This window comes from Ambystoma mexicanum, chromosome 9 (genome assembly GCF_040938575.1).
Source record: "Ambystoma mexicanum isolate Mex_15411 chromosome 9, UKY_AmexF1_1, whole genome shotgun sequence".
Lineage (NCBI taxonomy): Eukaryota > Metazoa > Chordata > Amphibia > Caudata > Ambystomatidae > Ambystoma > Ambystoma mexicanum.
Genome location: NC_090931.1, coordinates 593,230,602 through 593,251,655, shown reverse-complemented (window position 1 = coordinate 593,251,655; position 21,054 = coordinate 593,230,602). Strand labels below are relative to the sequence as shown.

At 44.1% G+C, this 21,054-nt stretch overlaps 1 protein-coding gene across 7 annotated transcripts in view; it reads right to left on the bottom strand.

The window, feature by feature from the left end:
- Positions 1-21,054, bottom strand: part of NCOR1 (nuclear receptor corepressor 1) — a 2,268,409-nt gene that overhangs the window by 1,734,596 nt on the left and 512,759 nt on the right. The window lies entirely within an intron of this gene.

Sequence of the window (21,054 nt, the reverse complement as noted above, 5' to 3'; positions counted from 1 at the left end):
TGAATTAAGGCTATTTCTTTAACATAGCACTTCACGACTGATCATTCCAACCGTAACAATATGTGTAATTACCCAAGTAAATTGTGCACAATGCATCAATCTCTGAAGGATCATATGCCAAGCAAAAAAAGATTCATAGAACGAGGATGGACCAGGCACAATCAAGCTCTAGAGAACTCTTCGCAATACTGCGTGAACTAGAGTCACCAATTGACGCCCCTGCCAACTGCATTAAAGACAGTACCTGGTGCACCAATATCCAAAAACAGACCTCTGGACAAAATTGCCTTACTCCAATCAAAGACTGTCACCAAGCTAGCTCCATTCATTGCACTATTTATCAATTGATCCTTTACACCTGGTACAGTGCCTACCAACCTCAAAGAAGCATGGTTCCTCCCACTCCTCAAACAAACACCACTTGATCCTTGCATCCCTACTATCGCCCGATCACAAACGTCCCTTTCCTTCTCATGATTCTGGATAGAGCAGCGTACCTACAGATAGAAAAACACATGGAATCTAACAATCACCTAGGTTTGCACCAATCTGGCTTCCTCCTAGGCCCCGTAGCGGAATCAGCTCTCCTTGACCTGAAAATACAAATGGACGAACTCAAGGATAACAGCAAACTGACCGTCCTCTTACTCGACCTCTCAGCTGCTATCGACCTAGTGGATCACAAAACCCTTTGCTACCATCTGTCTTCTGCAGCCCATTTCTCTCCTAAGGCAATAACATGGATTGCATCATTCCTGTCCAACAGAACTATGAGATTCTTCTCGCCATCAGCTTCAGCATCCCTGGCCCCAGTCTCATGCGGTGTCCCCCAAGGCTCTTGTGTCTCACCAACGTTCTAAAACATCTTCAAGCCCCTCTTCGACCTCCTTGACTCGATGGGTATCTTCTACACCAATTATGTAGACGATACCCAAATCCTCATTCCTATCACGGGCAGTTAGGACACTGACTTGAGCTCTCTGAACACGATCTACCAAAGTATACAGTCCTGGATGGCCACCCACTCGTTTGTGCCTTAACGATAAATAAACAGAGCTTCTGCTCGTAGGATCCCACAACCTTTTAAATAAACTTGACAAGGCCTACAACACCCTTTACACTAGTCGGAAATGCTCTTTCAGTCTCTAAAGTAAAAACTCTGGAAGTATACCTGGATGCATCCCCACACTAATGAGACAAGTGAAAGCGATTGCTTCATCCTCAACCTACATCACTAAACTGATCAATGTGAGTAGAAATGTCCTCTCCACTGACAGGTGCCTCACGGTATCAAGAGCCTGTATGTCTAGACTAGACTATTATAATGCTCTCTTTGCTGGAACTTACTCAGGCAATCTAAAAAAACTTCAAGTATTACAAAATAACGCACTGAGAGCAGCACTTAATATTCAGAAAAATTAACATGTCACTGCGGTCAGAAGAAATGGCCATTGGCTCCCAATTTGGGAGCAAATACATTTCAAAACCCTCACATACAAATGCCTAGCGAACACTGCCAATAAAAACCTTGCCATTAAATTTAAGAAAGACACAATCAAACAGACCAACAAGAGCCTTTCACACCCACATGTTTTCTAGCCTGAAATTCAAAGTACAAAAAACCGGGGGGCATAGATTCCCCCTAGTAGCAGCAAAACAATGGAATGCCCTACCTCCCCAGCTCAGGGACAAAACCTTCCTCTGGTCCTTCCGTAAATGCCTCAAAACCTGGCTCTTCTCACAAGACGATTAACCCCCAGTATGCTTGTTTTCCCTTTAAAACTATACGCATTATTTATAACCCGGTACCCAAAATAATGTTATTAACTATGTACCAGCATTATGTTCTTAGCTACTAGACTTTCTGTAACTAGCCCCCTGATGCCCACGGGCTTGGAGCGCTCTACCAACAGATTAATACAAATAAATAAATGATAAATCTTCCTGACCTGCGTCAACCCCAGAACGTTTTGCTTCTACTAGGCATTTTTTTTTACCTTGTCCCCAGGTGAAGGGGAATCTTTTTCCCCCTCTCACCTAGTCCTTTACTCTTTTTATGGGCAAACTTTTTATGTCTTTCCATAGTGTATAGTTGAAGTTATAGTTTCCTACAACTTTTGGGTTTAGGATCGAGTTGCTGCTTTGGGCTCCCCTGGTAATTTCTCTTTCCTATACTCTGGTGAACTACAGTTCCCAAGTAGTAAAGAGGGATTTTCATACCCTTTACATTTTGTATAAGTGAGCCAGTACACCACACCTTATGTGGAGTGCATGGGGTGCACAATGTACCCCTTTCTTTTTTACCTGGTAACATTTTGTTACAATTCTGAGTTTTACATGAATGGGTGGCAGTGGTTTTAGCTTTATGACTTTTAGTCTTAATTACCTGCAGGCTGTTAATTCAGCATCAGTAATGCACAGAATGGCCACCATTATTCTGAAATGTGGGCTCCTTTTTTGCCATTTCCTGTGAGCTTGCTGTTTCCGAGGTCTTCCCCTGCCATTCTAGGCAGGAACAACCTCAGTGGAAGTTTTGTCTTTGGTGGGGTTCCTTTGGATTCCCTGCCCAGGCTCCAGAGTCTTTAGGAAAGTAGGAAGTAAGGGATGAGGCCAACACTCTGCAGACCTGTGTCTTTCAACTTGCCCAAAAGTAAACAACTAACTCCCAGTGGGGGGCTTGCTGTCCTGATTGGACAGCCAGACCGATCCTTGCTGTAAAATGGAGGGAGAGAATACTGAAATAATCCTGTAGTTCCTGTTAAATACTCTGAACCTGGAAGCTGCTGACAAGTCGACCACTAGAGCTGATACCAAAGAGGAAGATGAAGAAAGATGAAGACAGACGTAGCGATTTACAGCGACTGGAGAACCTGCTGTTTAACTGGAGCCTGCTGTAACCCTTCCTTCCAATCGAAATGGGGTTCCCGAACACGACTCCTGCAGAAGGCTGGTGGGATCAACTAGTCTCAAGATGACCTGCATTTTGGGCCAGATCACAACGTGCTGCAACCTTGCTGGGCTGCAATGCCCTGTTACCCAAGGACCTCAAACCATTGAGCGGTGCATGGTCTTCCGAAGTCCGAATCCGTCTGAAACTTTGGTGGCCTCCCCCCTGGCTTTCCAGAGACACGATATGAATCCATGAAGTCCCCTCACCAGAGTGCAGGACAGAGAGAGGGACGAGAATCCGACCAGCAACATTCTCCCTTCATATGCTGCTGAAAAGGGCGTCAAAATCACAAAGCCGCATCCAGCCACAAAGAAACCCTTGCCTGGAGTCTTCCCCATTGATCCCTGCTGCAAAGCCCCTTTCAGTGTCCTGTCTTCAGTCTTCATGACAAGGAATTCATCAACTGGGTTTTTGGCTGCAGATCCTCCTGCTGCAAACTCTTTGTGCTGAGATACTGTGTTGGCTGGGGTATTACTTACCGTTAGGCTTTTGTGATGCCTATGTAGCTTTGGGCTGTTTCATGTGATTGGGTGTCCTTTCATCCAGTTCACCCAGGCCCACTACTGGAATCCTCCTAGGGTGTCTTCTTTTAAGTCTCTGGATCCTAAAGTGAACTGCTTACTCTTTTTGAATAGACTTCCACAGGAATTCTGACTTTCTGCAACTGAACCCTCCCTCACCCTGCCTACAGTTGGTACCTAGAGCATTAGGGCCCCTCTTCTGCCTCAAGAAGAACTCACACAATAGACGAGAAAAGGACTGGAAAAGAAAAGGATTCTGGCTTGAAAAATATAAGATAGGAAGTTGTGGGGGGGTCCTCCTTGGAGAAGCCGACTGTTGCAGAGTTGAAGGCGGCTTTCTTCACTAAGCACTGATATTTCCTGAAGTTTGAATCATTGATATACATTGGGTGATCATTGCTTTGAGATGGGTCTTGGGCGGTGAAGCGTCTGACCTGGTTCATCTTTTTACATGGTTAACTGGCAATGTTATAGCTACTTCTGACTTGAAGGGATGTGCGGGTAGGTGAGGCCCTAAGGCAGTTCTTTAAATAGTTGGGAGCTTCCTTCGAGAGATCTTGAACGTCAGACAAAGGGGTTTTCTGTTGTATTATTTGGATGGGGGTCTGATATTCATGGTAAAAATCTGCATGGTTATTATAGATAACATAACTACCAATGAGAGCTGGGTTAGTGCTGTGCTCAAACACTTTACTAGATGTCTGGTTAGTTGGAATGTTAATCATAGTTGTGAACAAACGCATCATGGGATATGGCGGGGTGTGTCACATACATAATCAATGGGGCCACCTATGCTATATTGGGTTGATGGTAACTATTATTCAGCCAGGGATGGCAATCGGAGGAGCTGTTGCCGCCCCTTATTTCAAAGTAGGGATGGTGTAAGACCCCATGCTTTCATTTCTGAATCTCGACTAATCGGTTAAACCCACAAACATGGAATAACGTTATGGCTCTGGTACTGATAAGTTATGGCGTTAGTAAAGAAACTTATACAGAGGAGCCGAACCAGAAATGGCAGCAGAGTTAAGTAGGATTTAAAACTGCCTCTGGAAAGTAGTTACAGTGGATATTAAAATGGGGGTTCTGAAATTTGCAGTGTATACCGTATAGTGAGCGGAACAGGTGGGTGGTGTGTGGCAATATAGAGTTCTGCACGTGGGAGTGGGGAAGATTCATAGGCTAATTATAGGGGATTGCGGGAAGTGAAAAGCTGAGGGAAATAGATTAATATTTGTCTAATTATTGACAAAAGGAGACGCAATGAATGGTGTTGGGGAGAATTCTCAGAATGTTTTAATTCCCTTCGACCTTAGAGACCCCAGCGCTTTTGCTGGACTTTAGGACTTTTTTTCTCTCATATAATTTTAATGCGATTTATTCTCTGGGTTTCTTTTGACTTTGGAGTCTGACAAACTCCATAGGCATCATCTTTACATTGTGTTACACAGCACTTTTAGTGCAGTGGCACAGGGAAGTCTCTGAGATTTCCCCAAGGTTTAAATACCTTCTCTTGGTGAAACTACTGTTTCCAAGAGCAATGAAGTCAAATTGACTTTACTTACATTTTGTAGCTTTGTAGACCCAGCACGCACCATCTTACCATAGGGTGCTGGTGGGGTTACTTAGTATCGCCTTTGTCTAGTTTCTCATGTAACATTTTTGTTACCCTTCCTACAATTAATGGCTGGTGGCAGTGGTTCACTTTTTACTACCATTGTGTGTTTTTACTGCGGGCTGCGTTCGCAGCAACGGTAAGGACCCATGGGTGCCCATTTAGTCAAAATGGTCCTGGTCTTTTTTCGCCATTTCTTGTCGGGAAGGTCCTTCTTGAGATTTACTCTGCGCGCCAAACCAGGTTTGGTCCCTTTGTTAGTTTAATCTTTGACAGGACTCACAAGTGAAGCCCACCTCTGGCACGAGTATGTCTGGCAGGGGCAGGAAGTGAGGAAGGTGCCCGAAACTCCCTGTGCTTAATCCCCTTGGTTACAGGAATGCACCCACAGGCGATTGGCCAGCTGGCTGTCCAGCCAGGACTGCCACCCTGCCTAGTGATTGGCAGCTAGGCTGGAATGAATGGGAGAAACCTGCATAAACGGCGAGGCTTTTTGGCTTGGAAGGCAGAGTCGACCACTGGACGAAGGAATCCGAGGAAGAACTTGGAAGCGACGCCTGCTGCAACTCCTGGACCGTTGATTTGCCCGGTGACACCCTGCTGCTGTGCTGAAGCTCCGAATTCGCCTCGACTAGAGAAGCCCTACAAGGACAACTTCTACCTTTGAGTTGGTGGGACCAATTAACTCTAAAGTAAGCCTGTCTGGACATCCTCTCAAAGCTGGTTGCATTTCCACTGCTACTGGAACCGAAGAGCCAGGGAGAGGGACACCAGATTGTGTGCGTTGCTTTTAAGTCGGACCAAAGCACTGGGAAGAATCTCCTGACTACCCTGTTGCAGACTGAAAAAGCCTGAGCGACCTCAACAGAGTGCTGGCCCCCAGAAGCAAGGAATTCTGAAGTGGTATCCGAGAACCACGGTGTTGCTATTTGATGTCAGACGCGAGGAGCTGAAACACTGGAGAACCGCTGAATTTAAGTTTGCCCATTGCTGCTGCTGACCTTCCCATTGCAGAGCAGCAGTCCCCAGACGTCCTCCCTCTTGTCCACGCGACTGAGGCTCAGGAACAGGATCTGCAAAGCTGTACAGGAACAGAAGCCAGCTGGAACCATTTCTTCTAACCAGAGATACTGTAAAGTCTAAGAGAACTTACCTCTTGTTGTCTAGCCTTACTTGCTCTCAGTTGGGACCGGTCTTGGTTCCTTGCAGAGTTGCTAAAGCTTTGCCCCTCACAAGCCTCTCAGCTTGTGGCTCTTCAAGTGTTGTTTTTACCAACATTTCTACAAACATTGTGCAAGACTTTTTACCTACTTGCAAAAGAAGATCTTCAGTTCCCCTTATTGTGCAATTAACATTGGCTGTCCTGTCTCCCTGAGACTCCTCTTTACCTCTCACTTTGTGCTTTGGCCTTTCCCCAGAAAAGGATTAATTTACTCTGCTTTGGAAGGTGTTTAAAGGTACTTACCCGTTTATCAATTATTTGTTAACCTTTGTTGTATTCCTCTATTCTATCTATCACCAAACTCAGTATTGCTCTAAACGTACCAGTGATAAATCAATGTCCACAGTGTCCTAGCTATTTAAGTCACCTGAAGGTGTAGGAAGTGTGTGTACCATCCCCAATGGGGGTCATCTGATTTAGGGAAACTAAGAGTCTATTTTTGAAGTATATTTAGTGTTACATGTTTTGTTCCCTTTCTGAAGAAGGTTTATATAAGTGACTGTGAAATAAATTAATAATTGTTTTATCAGGAAACCTTGAGTGGAAGTATTTATTTGAATAACTGTACTGTGAAACTGTCACAACATTACTGCTCACATTGACCCCTCTTGAGATAACCCTGGCTGCTCAGCCACACTACCAACCTGTGTAGTTCAGACTTATACCAAAGGTTGTGTCCCTATTGCCAAGATGTCCGTGTTATTGTAGTGCACCCAAAGGGTACGGCATACAATCTTGCCTAACAAATCGTATTTATGCACTGTAACGTGGGCTGGTAGGAAGGAACAGCGATTGATAAAGGTTGAAACTCATTTTAGCAATTGTTGGTTCTTAGTTATCTAATTTGTACTGGGAATCAAAAGGGCTGGTGTTTATTATCTGGCTGGCAATGTGTTAGATAACTGATGCCTAGTTAAGGAAGCAATGCTAGATGGGAACAGAATTCAAGGGGAGTTAAGGAGGAACACAATAATAAAATAAGGGTGGGGATAGGTGCTAATTTTGCAGTACTAACAAATTAAAGTGCAGACCAAGGAGGGGATATAGTTCAGAAATGCAATTATAGTGTATATATTGGGTCTCAGAATTGCTCTGTGAAGACACAGTTTGAGATAAACGTAGCTCTGATTTGTTTTATGAGTGTAATGGTAAGTGTTTGTTTTGTGTTGTCACATGGATGTTGTCTGTTTAATATGTGGGTCTCCGTCACGTCAGAACTAGATGATTGCATGGATACAGCTAACTTTAATTCCACTCCCAAATCAAAGCTAAAAAGGAGCAGGGCTACAGATGTGTATTTATGGGAATGTTAGGAAATATTTTGCTCTGAACATAATGGCAGAAATCAGGAATATAGAAAGGAGAAAGGGAGAGGCAAGGGAAATCGGTTACTAGATGAATTCATTGAAGTTTTGTTCATGGAACATTAAAGGTCTAAATAATCTCAGGAAAAGGAAGGAAGTTTAAATGAGAGTAAAGAGGGAAAAAGCGTTTTTTGCCCTTCTACAAAAGACCCATTTATTGGAAGAATCTAAACATGTAATGAATACATTGTATAGCAAGATAGTGTTAAACTGTTATGTTTCCAAATCAAGAGGAGTGGTAAGACTGTTTAGCAAAGGGGTAAATATGAGTGTGGAGAGGGTGATTATGGATAATGAAGGAAGAGATGTAAAGTATGAGGGGAATGTAATTACAATAGGATCAATTGATGGTCCTTGTTCTGCGGGTAACAGTTTAAAATAAAAAATAACATCTATGTTGCGCAATATGAGTCGGGAGCACATTATATTGGGGGGAGATATTAACTGTGTCCTTAACCACAAGTTGGACCGTTCAGCAAAGTTCCGATATACCGCGGAGAGTACAAGTAGAGCATGTTAGGCAGAATTGCTTGCAGTACCCTCTGGGACCACCACATAAAATTAGGACTACAAGTGTAAGCAAAACCAACCTTTGGTACAAGTCTGTACTACACAGTTGTGTGGTAGAGAGCTGAGCAGCCAGGCTTATCTCAAGAGGGAATGTGAGCAGTACAAGAGGTTACACAGAGGTTTTACAATCACAGTGGTTCAAGTAGACCCTTATACTCAAGGTTGGTAAAAGACTTATTAACGTATTACACAATCATTTAGAAAACATTCACTAGAAGGAGGCAACTTAATCTTATACACAAACATACTTCAATAGTGTTGGGAAGAATTCTCAAAATGTGCCATTTACTCACTACCTCAGAGACCCCCAGTTCCTGCAGATCTCGCTGTTCCTGAGCCTCAGTCGTGGGGACAAGAGGGAGGACGTCGGGGGACTCCTGCACTGCACGGGATCGTTTAAGAAAGCAAACAAAATTGCGTCACTTCAGTTCCAGTAGCAGTAGATTCAAGAACACAAGCTGGTGTCCCTTTCCCTGTTTAAACTGACCCAGCCTTGAGAATGGTATCCAGGTGTCTTATGAGTTGATTGGTCCCACCGACTAAAAGGAAGAAGCCGTCCTTGAAGGAGCTTCTCTGTCGAATGGAGTTTAGAAATTCGAACCTGCAGCAGGGCTTCACCGGGCAAACCAACGGTCCAGGAGTTGCAGCAGCTGTCCTCTTCCAGCTCTTCTTCGGTTCTTTCGTTCCAGTGGTCGACTCTGCCTTTCAGTCCAGGAGGCTCGCCTTTTAAACAGTTCTCTCCTTTTCATTCCAGCCTAGCTGCCACTCACCCAGCAAGGTGTCTGTCCTTGCCAGACAGTCAGCCAGCCAATCACACGAGAGTGCATATGGGTCTCCTACGAGACTAAGCACAGGGAGTTCCGGACACCTCCCTCACTTCCAGCCCACCCCAGACACTCAGACGCCAAGGGTGGACTTCAGCCCTTAAGCCAGCCAAAGGCACACGAACAAAGGGACCAAACCTGGTTTGGCACGCGGACAAATCTAGAAGGACCATTACAAAAAGAAACTGCAAAAAAAGAAGACCTGGACCCGTTTAAACTAAGGGGTTTAAGGCGCCATCTTAAAAGACATGGCTCCCGTGATTTTTATCTATCGGGAAAAATCAACTCTTTAGGAAGATAGTGTGTGCTGGGTCTAGGAATTTAAAAAGGCTAGTAAAGTCAATTTAACCTTACATTCTCTGGGAAACAGTAGTTTATCCCAGAGAATGTATTTAAACCTTTGGGAAGTCTAAAAAAGACATCCCTGTGTCACTGCACTGAGGGTGCTGTGTAACACACATGAAAAGATGCCTATGGAGTGATCTTAAAACTCCATATTCAAAGAACACAAGAGTAAAACATACATCAAAATACATCAAAATACATGAAAATACATGAAAATACATGAAAATACATGAAAGAGTGGGAAAAAAGGCTCACTCTTTCCAGGTAAAAAAAATCAAGTCCTCAAAATCCAGCAAAGTTGCTGGGGGTCTCTAAGGTGAAGGGAATTAGCACATTTTTGAGAATTCTCTTTAACAGAGTGTTTGGTGAACTTTTGCATAGTATTTGTATTTTATTTATTTATAATGCGCACCTAACCCAGGGGTAGCCAGGTGCAGAGGCAGCAAGAGGTTTGCAGAACTTAGTTACATACAGTAGGGCGATGTCCAGCTGTGGTTACAGTGCCGGACGTATCACGCCGAGTTGGAGGGGTAGAACATATGCACATACATACATACATATACACTATGGGCAATACTATATACATATTTACATTCAATGCGGTAAGGAGCCACGTGACGCATCCGGGCATCGGAAAGGTAGTTATGAGTCGAGAGTTTTGAGCCAGTGGATAGTCCTGGCTCTGAACTGGTGGTAGGGTAGGTCCTCCCTGCAGGTAAGAGGAAGGGAGTTCCAGAATTGCGCTGCTTTTACTCGGAAGCTGTTGCCTCCAGACGTTGTACGTTTGAACCTAGGCACCAGAAGAAGGTTGGAATTGGTCGTTCTAGGGGCGAGAAAGGGTGGGTCTAGTAAATTTGGAGATGAGGTATTGAGGGGCTGCTTGGTGGAGGCATTTATGAACCAGAGACACAGATTTAAGGAACATCTTGTCCTTGGTGGATAGCCAATTGACAGATCTTCTGGAATCAGAGATATGGGCTTTCTTCGGGATACTGAGGGCCGCTCTAAGGGCATTATTTTGGAGGATTTGGATTTTGTTTGAGATATATTTGTTACATCCTACATATAGAGCGTCGCAGTAGTCCAGCTTGGACAGGATCAACGCCCTGGCCAAGGTGGTACAGTTGGTGGGGGAGAGATTGGGTTTGGCTGCCCTAATGAGTTTGCAAGAGTAGGAGGTAGCGGAGGCCATTGCATTCACTCGTTTGTTGAAGGGTGGAATCTAGATGGAAGCCGAGGGTTTTAACCTCCTTAGCTACCTTGATCTTGTTATCGTCAATTATGAACGATGAGTATTTGTGGTTCAGCTTGTTGAGGTAATGTGTATAGCCTAGAATAAGGAGTTCCGTCTTGTAATCATTCAGGCATAGACCGTGTGAGGCCATCCATGCCTGGATGATGAGGTACACTCTATTAACGAAGGCCAAATCCTTGTCATAATCCCCCGACAACGGGATGAGGATCTGGGTATCATCGGCGTAATTAGTGTAGGTGATACCCAGATCGTCTAGATCATCAGAAAGGGGCTTTGTGAAGATGTTATAGAGTGTAGGGGAGACGCAAGATCCTTGAGGCACGCCACAAGTGATAGGTGTAGGGTCGGCTGCTGCTGACAGTGAGAAGACTCATCGTGCGGTTATTAAGGAAGGATTGGATCCAATTGGTTACTTCTTGAGAGAAGTGGGCAGCTTTTTTAGTCTTGATTTAGTGGATATTTGGAGATCTTTGCACCGGGGAGAAGGAGTATTCTTTGTTTTCACCAGTGCAGGACTCTTATTCCAGAATTTATTATTTTTTGATTCCTGAAAGACTTATTGAAAAGGCTAATAACGTAAAGAAAATGGAACAAGGTCTATCGGACCATTCTTTGATCATGCTGAAGCTGGAATTGGGGGAGGTACGGTCAACTACATCAAGATGGCGCTTAAAAACATACATATTAAAGGATCAGAAAGTACTGAAATCCTTGAAATCATTTGTTAGGACCTTTATGAAATAAAGGCTCAGCCGCTGAGCTAATGGTCTGGGAATGTTTTAAGGTGGCTATTAGGGGAGAAATGATTTAACACCGGTGCTGAGCTGTGCAGAGGTGTGCAGTCTAAGCAGTGTGAGCCCTGGCTGTAGTTTGGAGAAACTTTCTACCACTGCTATTACTGATCCTGTGAAGGAGGAGACTACAAAACTTGCAACTGCAACGCAAAGCGTTCACGGTGCTGAGCTGTGCAGAGGTGTGCAGTCCAAGCAGTACAAGCAGACCGGAATAGGACAGGGACTCCGAAGTACTCCGACCGCTACCTGGAGTGGATTGCATACACTTATTGGAGGTCGCGATGGATGCAGACAAAAATGCGACCACTAAAATTGTGGCTGGATCAACCATCGAGCAACTGCGAGACAACGAAGCTGACAGCTGCACAAGTTCAGAAGGGAGACGCGAGGTAAGCGCCGAGCATCTTTCGAGCAGGACTCTGAAACTGAAAGAGAACACTAACTGTTCCCTCTGGAAAAAACAACAGACTTAAAGCGCCACTGCCAGCATTCTGACAAAAACTCTCAATGGCCTCCATCCAAATACCCGCCCCCCACCGCCTGTAGACGTTGTATTAGACGTGTTGACTCGAATGGAGTCATTCATAAACACTCAAATCGGAACACCGGACAAACACAAACATGAACACCAATAACGTAAAAGGCGCTGGGATGATTCTGAAAATACAACAAGGTAACTCTGTTAGCAGGGAACAGGGGAGGAAGGGTAGTCAATGCCCCGACGATCTCATGCACAAAGAAATTTGCGAAGCAGCGACAGAGGTGAATGGCGAAAGCTCACCTAATAGGAACGAGCCGGCATCACTGGCGCTGTCATTTCAGGAACGCGTGATGGAAGAAGATTTGCAATTCTCCACATCAGCTGCTGTAGTAAGTGCTAGTGGAATGAAAATCCCCACAAGTCACCTCTCCATTCGTGGCACTTTAATAGTGAAGCAAAGCACAACTACAGTCGAGTAAAAACTGAGTAACCCTGCAGTATTTAGGGCCCCAGTGTCTGAAATGACGAACTGGGAGAATTCACAACGTAGCAAGTACTGTAGGACGAACACCAGCAAATTGCAATCCATTAAAACCAACGTATAGAAACCCACGGGTATAACACCACACGGATACAATATAGGAAAGTCATTTTCATACCAAGCATTTGCACGGGACAGGTTGGAGGTGTCAAGGGGACTGTCGGGGAGAATTCTCAGAAATATGCTAATTCCCTCTACCTTAAAGACCCACAGCAACTTTACTGGATTTTGAGGACTTCAATGTTTAACCTGGAGATTGAGACCCTTTTTCCCCACTCTTGCATGCATGTCAATGTGATTTTGAACACGGTTTCTTTTGATTGTGGAGTCTGACAAACTCCATAGGCATCATCTTTTGCACTGTGTCACACAGCACCTTCAGTGCAGTGGCACAAGGACGTCTTTCAGATTTCCCAAAGATTTTAATACCTTCTCTTGGATAAACTACTGTTTCCAAGAACAGTAAAGTGAAACTGACTTTACTTACATTTGTAACTTTCTATACCCAGCACACACTATCTTACAATAGGGTGCTGGAGGGGTTACTTAGTATCCCTTTTGTCTAGCTTCTCATGTAACAATTTTATGTTACCCTTTCCTCGACGAATGGCTGGTTGCAGTGGTTTACTTTTAACTACTGCGGTGTGCTTTGACCACAGGCTACGTTTGCAGCTGCAGTAAAGCACCCAAGGGTGCCATTTTTGTCAAAGTGGCCCTGGTCGTCTTTTTTTCGCCATTTCTTTGTGGAATGGCCCTTCTTGAGATTTACTCTGCGTGCAATACCAGGTTTGGTCCCTTTGTTCATTTTGTCTTTGGTGGGATTCACAAGTGAAGCCCGTGTCTGGCGGGGGCAGGAAGCGAGGGGGGTGCCCGAAACTCCCTGTGCTTAGTCTCCTAGGAGACAGGAATTAACTCTAACTCTTAGGTGATTGGCCAGCTGGCTGTCCGGCAAGGACAGCCACCATGCTGGGTGACTGACAGCTAAGTTGGAATGAACGGAAGAAACCTGCATAAAAGGCGAGGCTTTTTTGGCTTGAAAGGCAGAGTCTACCACTGGACGAAGGAATCCGAAGAAGAACTAGGACACCTGCTGCAACTCCTCGATCATTGGTTTTCCCGTTGAAGCCCTGCTGCTGTACAGAAGCTCTGAATTCAGATCGACAGAGAAGCCCTGCAAGGACAACTTCTCCCTTTGTGTTGGTGGGACCAATCAATTCCAAAGTAAGCCGCCTGGACATCATCTCGAAGCTGTTGAATTTCCACTGCAGTTGCTGCTGGAACCAAATAGCCAGGGAGAGGTACACCAGATTGTGTGGGTTGCTTTTAAGTTGGCCAAAAACTCCAGGAAGATCCTCTGGACTCGCAGGAAGCAGGACTTTCTAAGCCTGAGCCACCTCAGAGTGCTGGACCCCAGACGCAAGGAAAGCCCATCTCGACAGCTAGGAACCGCTGTGTTGCTATTTGCGGTAGGCGCAAGGAGCTGAAACACCGAAGGGCCACTTGTTTGAAGATTGCCAGTTGCGGTCAGTGACCATCCCATTGCAGTGCAGGAGTCCCCAGAAGTACTCCCTCTTGTCCCCACGGCTGAGGCACGGGAACACCAGGTTCTGCAGAGCTGCACAGGAACAGAAGCCATCTGCTGGACTTTTCTTCAACCTAAAAGGTACTGTACAGTCGAAGAGAACTTGCCTCTTGTTGTGCCACCTTGCTTGATCTCAGTTGAGACTTGTCTCAGTTGCTCGCATCTTCTACTACTCACAGGCCTAACAGCTTGTGACCCTACATTTCATTCTACTTTTGCTACAAAGATTTCTAAAACATTATGCAAGACTTTTACTTACCTGAAAGAAGTGCTTAAGGTCACATTGACTTTTGCTAACTTAACATTGGGTGGCCTGTCTCCCTGAATGACTCCTCTCCACTGCTGATGTGTTTTGCTTTCCTTCAAGGAAAGGGTTAACTGACTTTGCATTGGGGGGTGTTGGAAAGTACTTACCTGGTTAAGAATAATTGTGTGAATACGTGTCTTAATCTGATACCTCTTTTCTTTGGCACTCCTATCGTGTATATTCTAAATGCAATAGTGACATATTAAGTCCACAACACCCTAGCTATTGAAGTCACCTGAGTGTGTAGGTAGTGTCTGTGAGCCATCCCAAACAGTTATTTGCTGATTAAGAAAACTAAGATTGTGTATTTTTGAAGTGTATTTGTGTGTTGCTAGATATTGCTCCTTTCTGAAGGTTTATTCAAACTGACTGTTAAATGTATAATTGTTTAATCAAGAAACCTTGTGTGTAAGAGTTTATTTGAATACTTGTCACTGAATCTCTGTCTAACTCCCCTATAGCTCACATTGACCCCTCTTGGGATGAGCCTGGCTACTCGACCACACTACCAACCTGTGCAGTACAGACTTATACCAAAGATTGGGTTCCTATTGCCATGAGGTCAGGGTTGTTGTAGTGCACCCTAAGGGTACCGCATACAATCTTACCTAACACACACTAGCACGTCTAAAGTATCCTCTTTAATGCACAGGATTCTAGACTCAATCATCAAAGAAAAGCAGGCCCGTAGATCATCCAGAACCTTTGAGGCGAGTGAATTAAAACAATCCAGCACATCGATCTCTACAGCCTTAATCACAGTAGCATCACAAAACCTGCGCCCAGATACGCGTGAGGCGTGCATTATAAATAAACTAAACAGACCGCCACGAGCAAACGTGGAATATTGCGAATGTGGAGGAATTAAAGATAACTGAGGAAGGGGGATTGTCGGGGCCCGCACATCAGTATGAAGTGATTACAAACAAAGAACAAAGAATCATCTAAACCAGGCAAACCTCTTCCTAAGACAGAAGATCAACCCAGACCAAAAACAAAAAGTACATCGGCAACGGATGGTGAGCTGCAGGCCTTTACCTGGTCAAAGACATAAACGTCTGATTGGCAATCAAACGAAGCATCCAAAAAGATGTGCGAGATATTCCAAAAAACGATTTGGAGTACTACAAAAACATCAACTGATCTATCAGAACGGGTAAAGGACAAAGACAACAAGCAAATGCAATGGGTTGGGAGCCAAGGGAATTAAAATTTTTAAAAACTAAAAAACAAACCCTAGCAACGACAGCATCATCGAACAGCAGTAGAAACATTACTCTGAAAAAAAGGCAAACCGCCTACAGTCAACTAAGACAAAAACATAAATTGTACTTTTACCCAAAGTTCTTTATATCATTCAGTCTATACCATTAAGCTTTACAACGAAGATTATTAGACACATTGACAAAGTGTTTCAGAAATGTCTTTGGGGTGAAGGCAAGAGACCTAGTATTCCACGGTACGTTCTTCCACGGGTAGTACGAGAAAGGGGCTTTGGGTACCCCAATTTGGAAAATGTTTGTAGGGGGTTTGTTCTTAAGAAGTCAGCAATATATTTTGATGGGATGGATAATGAAATGCCACTATGGAGGATTATTGAGAAAGAAATTTCTACCATACACTCTGCAAGATGTATATACAATGGGGAAGATGCCTAATCTAGTTACCAAAATGCCTACTATAGGAACAACTGGAGATGCTTTGAGAACTTTTATGACCAATAGAGGGGAAATATTTGGATACATTATGATGCATCATTGTGGCACAATATTGGGCTGCAGATTACCCAAGACCTTGTGCTGGCGGAGTTGGGTAAAGAAAGGTAGTTTAAGGGTACGTGATGGGTGGAAAGATGGTCGAATGGTTCTTTTGGAGCTACTTAGAAGACATTTTGGACTGGGGAAAAGAGAGCACAGGCATTATGTAGATTTGAAGCCCCTCCTAGCGGAAAGACAGGAGATGTTAGATAGCCCTATGAAAGAGACCAATTGTGTGCAGTGTTTTTCAATCCTCTCCATCTATGGTATCGACCTATCTGAAAGGGATGCCGTTGTATAGTTCTTGTGCGAATGCTTGGGAGAAGTTGCGGCAGGCATGGTGAAGGAGTTAGGCAGGGACATATCTGTAAAGGAGTGGGATAGCCTGGTGAGAACTGACACAAATTCAAAGATGGATTTGAATTTACGATATGTGCGTCAAAGGACTCTGTCGCCTATACTGGGCCCCTGCATGGATGGCTAGCTTAAGGTTTGACTGATGAAGACTTGTGCGGGGCTGTGACCGTAATGGGGGTAAATAAGCACAGATTCTATGGGAATGTCCAAGAATGGTTGGTTTCTGGAATGATTTTCTGAGCAGATTCGATTTAATACTGGGAGTTGCACTACCAAGAACGCCATGCTTAACAATTCTGCTGTCAAATACTGGGAGATGTATAGTGGATGGATTAACAGAGTACTTGTGGTGGCAGCAAAGCAAATTTGATGGGTCTGGAAGTCTAGGAAAAAGCCAGAAGTGGAGGGATGGAACACTGTCTACTTATGAGAAAGTCGTGCTAAAAAACCAGATGCAAGAAGACTCTTATTCTGAGTTATGGGGACCATTCAATTAACTGTATGGTTGACGCTAGCATTATTGGACTACTAGGTGAAGGATAGGATGTGAAAGGAGAGGGGACTAAGACAGAATTGCTATCTGTTTGTCAAATGTTTATCTAGGGTCTGTTGTCTGGTTGTGTAATATGTGTAGGATTGCTATAGTAGTATAGAGGATTAGTTATAGTGGATATTAGGTAATGTGAGTATGGTTATTATAGTAGATTTGATGTTGTAAGAATTATATACCCAAAATGTAATTCACTGATGATATGAATATGTTAATTTCTATGTTCTGTGCTTTTAAAAAAACAGAAAAAAAGGTGCTTTAAAAAGAAAATATATAGAAGTGTTTAAAAGTTACTTACTTGTAACAGAGTTTGTTTGGCAACTGTCCCACTGAAATGACCAGTTATGAAAGTTTTTACTTTGACTGTGTTTTGCCCTTCTAAAAAGTATATATAAGGTTATTTTACTCGCCTGTGAATTGGTTCCCCCACTTCCCAAAAGTAATGCTGTTGGCTTCACCCAACTATTTCTTGAATAGAAGCGTATAAGTTCACCAACTAGGTCTTTCTTCCCCTGACCTGCTCTAATCTGTGTAGAAGGAGTCTACATTGGAATAACAATGTGTCAGTCTTAAAGTGTAACACTGGGTATCGCTTTCCCTGGTCGGCTTTATATGGATTCTAAAAAAAACAGCCTCACATTTATACACAGCTTTATGTTGCTGGTAGCTCCTTTAAAAAAGTATATAGGTCTTACTCCCCTTTAATAGCTTTGTGCCATTCTGCATAAATGTACTGTGGGTTTAGCTGACCCTGGTCTGCATGTTGCAATCCTAAAATAGTGCAGAGAGTTCTTGCTTACCTCAGTCTGTGTTCCACTATCTGAAAAGCAACTGTAATAGTTCATTACAACATTAGGTCGTACCTAGTATAACTGGGGGTTATCCCAAATGTAGTTATAGGTTTATACTGTTGCATGAATTTGTGTTCCACTATTCAGAAAAGTATCCTGGTAACAGGGTTGGTTTACTAAATGATTCCTTAACAGAGTGTCACTGCATGATTGATAGGGTCTACTACCCGTGAATTGCTGACTGTTTTCAAGAAGTATATGTAACCTGGTTTTACTCCCCAAGAATAGCTGATTGCATTCTGAATGTGTTATAAGTTTACCCAATCCTGATCTGCTGACTGTCATTCTTAACAGGGTAATACTTTGGGTTGTATCCCTTAAGTACAGAGTTAGCTTTTATTATAACTGTTTATATATAATATGATGGTACTTATTTACCCAGGCGTAATCTTGGCCTACTTGTATTTAAATAAACCCTCTAGGTTTACAATGCATAGTGTTTCAGTGCTTCTTTGGACTATGTGTATGCTACAATTTCTTTGTACGAAGCTACAGCCCTCTCTCCTTCCTAAAATCAGCCTGGCTGCTCCGTCTACGCTACCAAATAGTCATGTGGTTCAGGCTTATACTAAGAGTGGAGTTTTGTACTGTATCAGTTGTATGGTTTTACTAAGCCTTTATTGGACTTAAGAAAAAAACGGTCCCAACACTGGTCAGTCCACGCACTACCCGGAATGCCTCCCTTAGGGCAATTGATGAGGGATCCTGAAAGCTCACCATCTCCCCACAGAACTTATCCAAAATATTCACATTTAACAAGGAAGTGGGTTCATTACTGTGTTTAAAGTCTGGCTGGTCAATGGCAGGAGTTATCCCATCAGCAGGGAATAAACAGGAAAGGATAGAAAGATGTGGTCATGGGGTTGCGGTATGATGGTCTGGTCTAGGGGCCTGCAACCTTTGGCTCTACAGATTTGGACTACAAATACCACCATTCATATCCACCATATCAATGGTGAGTTAAGGGCGTTCTAGTTCAAAACATCTGGAGAGCCACATGTTGCAAACCCCTGGTCTAGCCGAGAGAAAGCTGATCATTCCTCAGATTTGTTTAGATTCTGAGGAGGATGGGAAGCTAGAGGAGGATCTTGGACTAGATTAGCCAGAAAGGCAAGTGGTAAGGCATTCCAGTGTTTCGCTGCGATCACTGGGAAGCTTCTGCCACCAGCTTTTTGTTGCTTGAAGCGGTGGATGACCAGGCAGGAGGAGTCGGCAACTCTGGTAGGCCTGATGGATTGGATTCTGGTGATTTGGTTCAATAGGTAGCTGGGGGCGGTCACTGATAGACATTTGTGAGTGAGGGAGAGGATTTTAAATGTAATGCACTCCCTTATCGGTAGCCAGTATAGTTTGTCTGGCTACTGAGATGTGCTCCCTTCTAGGAATGTTGAGTGTTACTCTTATTGCGTTTTTTGAATTATTTGGAGCTTTTTGACATTTTTGGTGCTGGAGCCTGAAAATGGAGAGTTGCAGTAGTCAATTCTTACACTCTGACAAGTGTGATGCAGTTGTCTGTGGTCAGAAACGGTCTGTTGGCATTGATCAGCTTGGCTGTGTAGGCTGCTGCCGATGCAATAGCATTGACCTGTCTGGTCATGGAAAGTGAGGAATCTAGGTAAACTCCTAGTGTTTTCACCTCTTTAGAAGTAGTGATGGTGTTACCATCTATAATGAAAGCTTTATAGTCGATGGATAGGTTGTTAATTTGAGAGTTATGTTAATGTTAAAGGACATTTGTACCGCACACTATCACCACCGGAGTGGTTCCCTGGCAGCTCTGAAAGAGGAGGGGAGGTTGGTTAGTGGGAGAAAGCAGGAAAAGTGCAAGAGAGCAGTGATGTTGGCTGGGCCTGTGGTGTTTGCGGCCGGTAGTCGTCGAGTACTGTTGTGCGAGTCTATGTGTGTTTTTTTTGTTGTTGCAATGTAGTGAAGTTTGTGCAGTTTGTTATGCTGTAGGTTTTGGTTGTGTTTGGAGTTTGAGGGGGGGAAATTGTTAGTAGGGTTGGTTAGTTTGCATCTCTATTCTGAATTGAGGCGCTCGGCTTGAGTGGTTGATGGTGAGTAGTATTTCAGTTTTCTTGTTGTTTAGGCATAGTTCATTATGAGTCATCCAGGCCTGGATGGTGATGTAGATTTCGTTTCGAATGTTAGTCATGGAGGTGATTGCCTGTGATGGGTACCAGTATCTGAGTATCATCAGCATAGTTGGTATTGGTAACTCCTAGCTTATCAAGTAGGTCAAACAATGGCTTGGTGAAGGCGTTGTAAAGTGTAGGGGAAACGCAGGACCCTTGGACGACTCCGCAGGTGACTGGGGCAGGAGGCACAGCTGCTATGGAGGACAAGACCCTCACGGTGCGATGAGATAAGAAGGATTCAACCCATTTTATGGCTTGTTCCGAGAAGTGGGCGTCTGAGGCTAAGTGTCTGCACAGTATTTCATGGTTGACCAGTTCAAAGGCTCCGGATAGGTCTAGTGGTAGATGAGCAGCCATGTTGCCTTTGTCTTTAACCGTCTCCACATGGATTTTTAGGTCCAAGAGGGCAGTTTCGGTCCATGGCCTATGCGGAAGCCAGATTGTCTGAGGCCAAAGAGATTGTGAATTTCCAGAAATTTCTGAATTTGCAAATACGCAATTCTGTCCAGTATTTTAAGGAGGAATGGTGCGGTGGCGATTGGGCGGTAGTTCCTTGGGATGTTCGGGTCTAGAGTGGGTTTTTTGAGGAGAGGGAGGACCCAGGCCTCGACGTTTTCTGGTACCTCACTTGTAGCAAACAAGTTATTGATTAGGGACGTTATGAATGGGACCAATTCAGCTGCCGACTCTTATGAGAGATGCAGGGCAGATGTCACCTTGACATTTCGAAGATTTTAGGTCGCAGACGATTTTAATGGTTTCACTGATGGTTACCGGGGTGAATTCGAATTTAGGTGGAGGTGTCAGTGGGATGGTATGGGCGTCGCAGTTGAGGGTGGGCGGTGGAGCTAGCTTAGATTTCTTAGTATTGATTTTGTCTCCAAGTGTGGCGACTTTGCCCAGGAGTGCATTTTGGATATTGCGCCATTGTGAGTCTTGGACGCAGTGATCGTGAGGGGGTGCAGGGGATACTAACTCCCGAAGGATTAGAAAGAGTTCGCTGGATTCGGATTTAGCATCCAGAATTCGT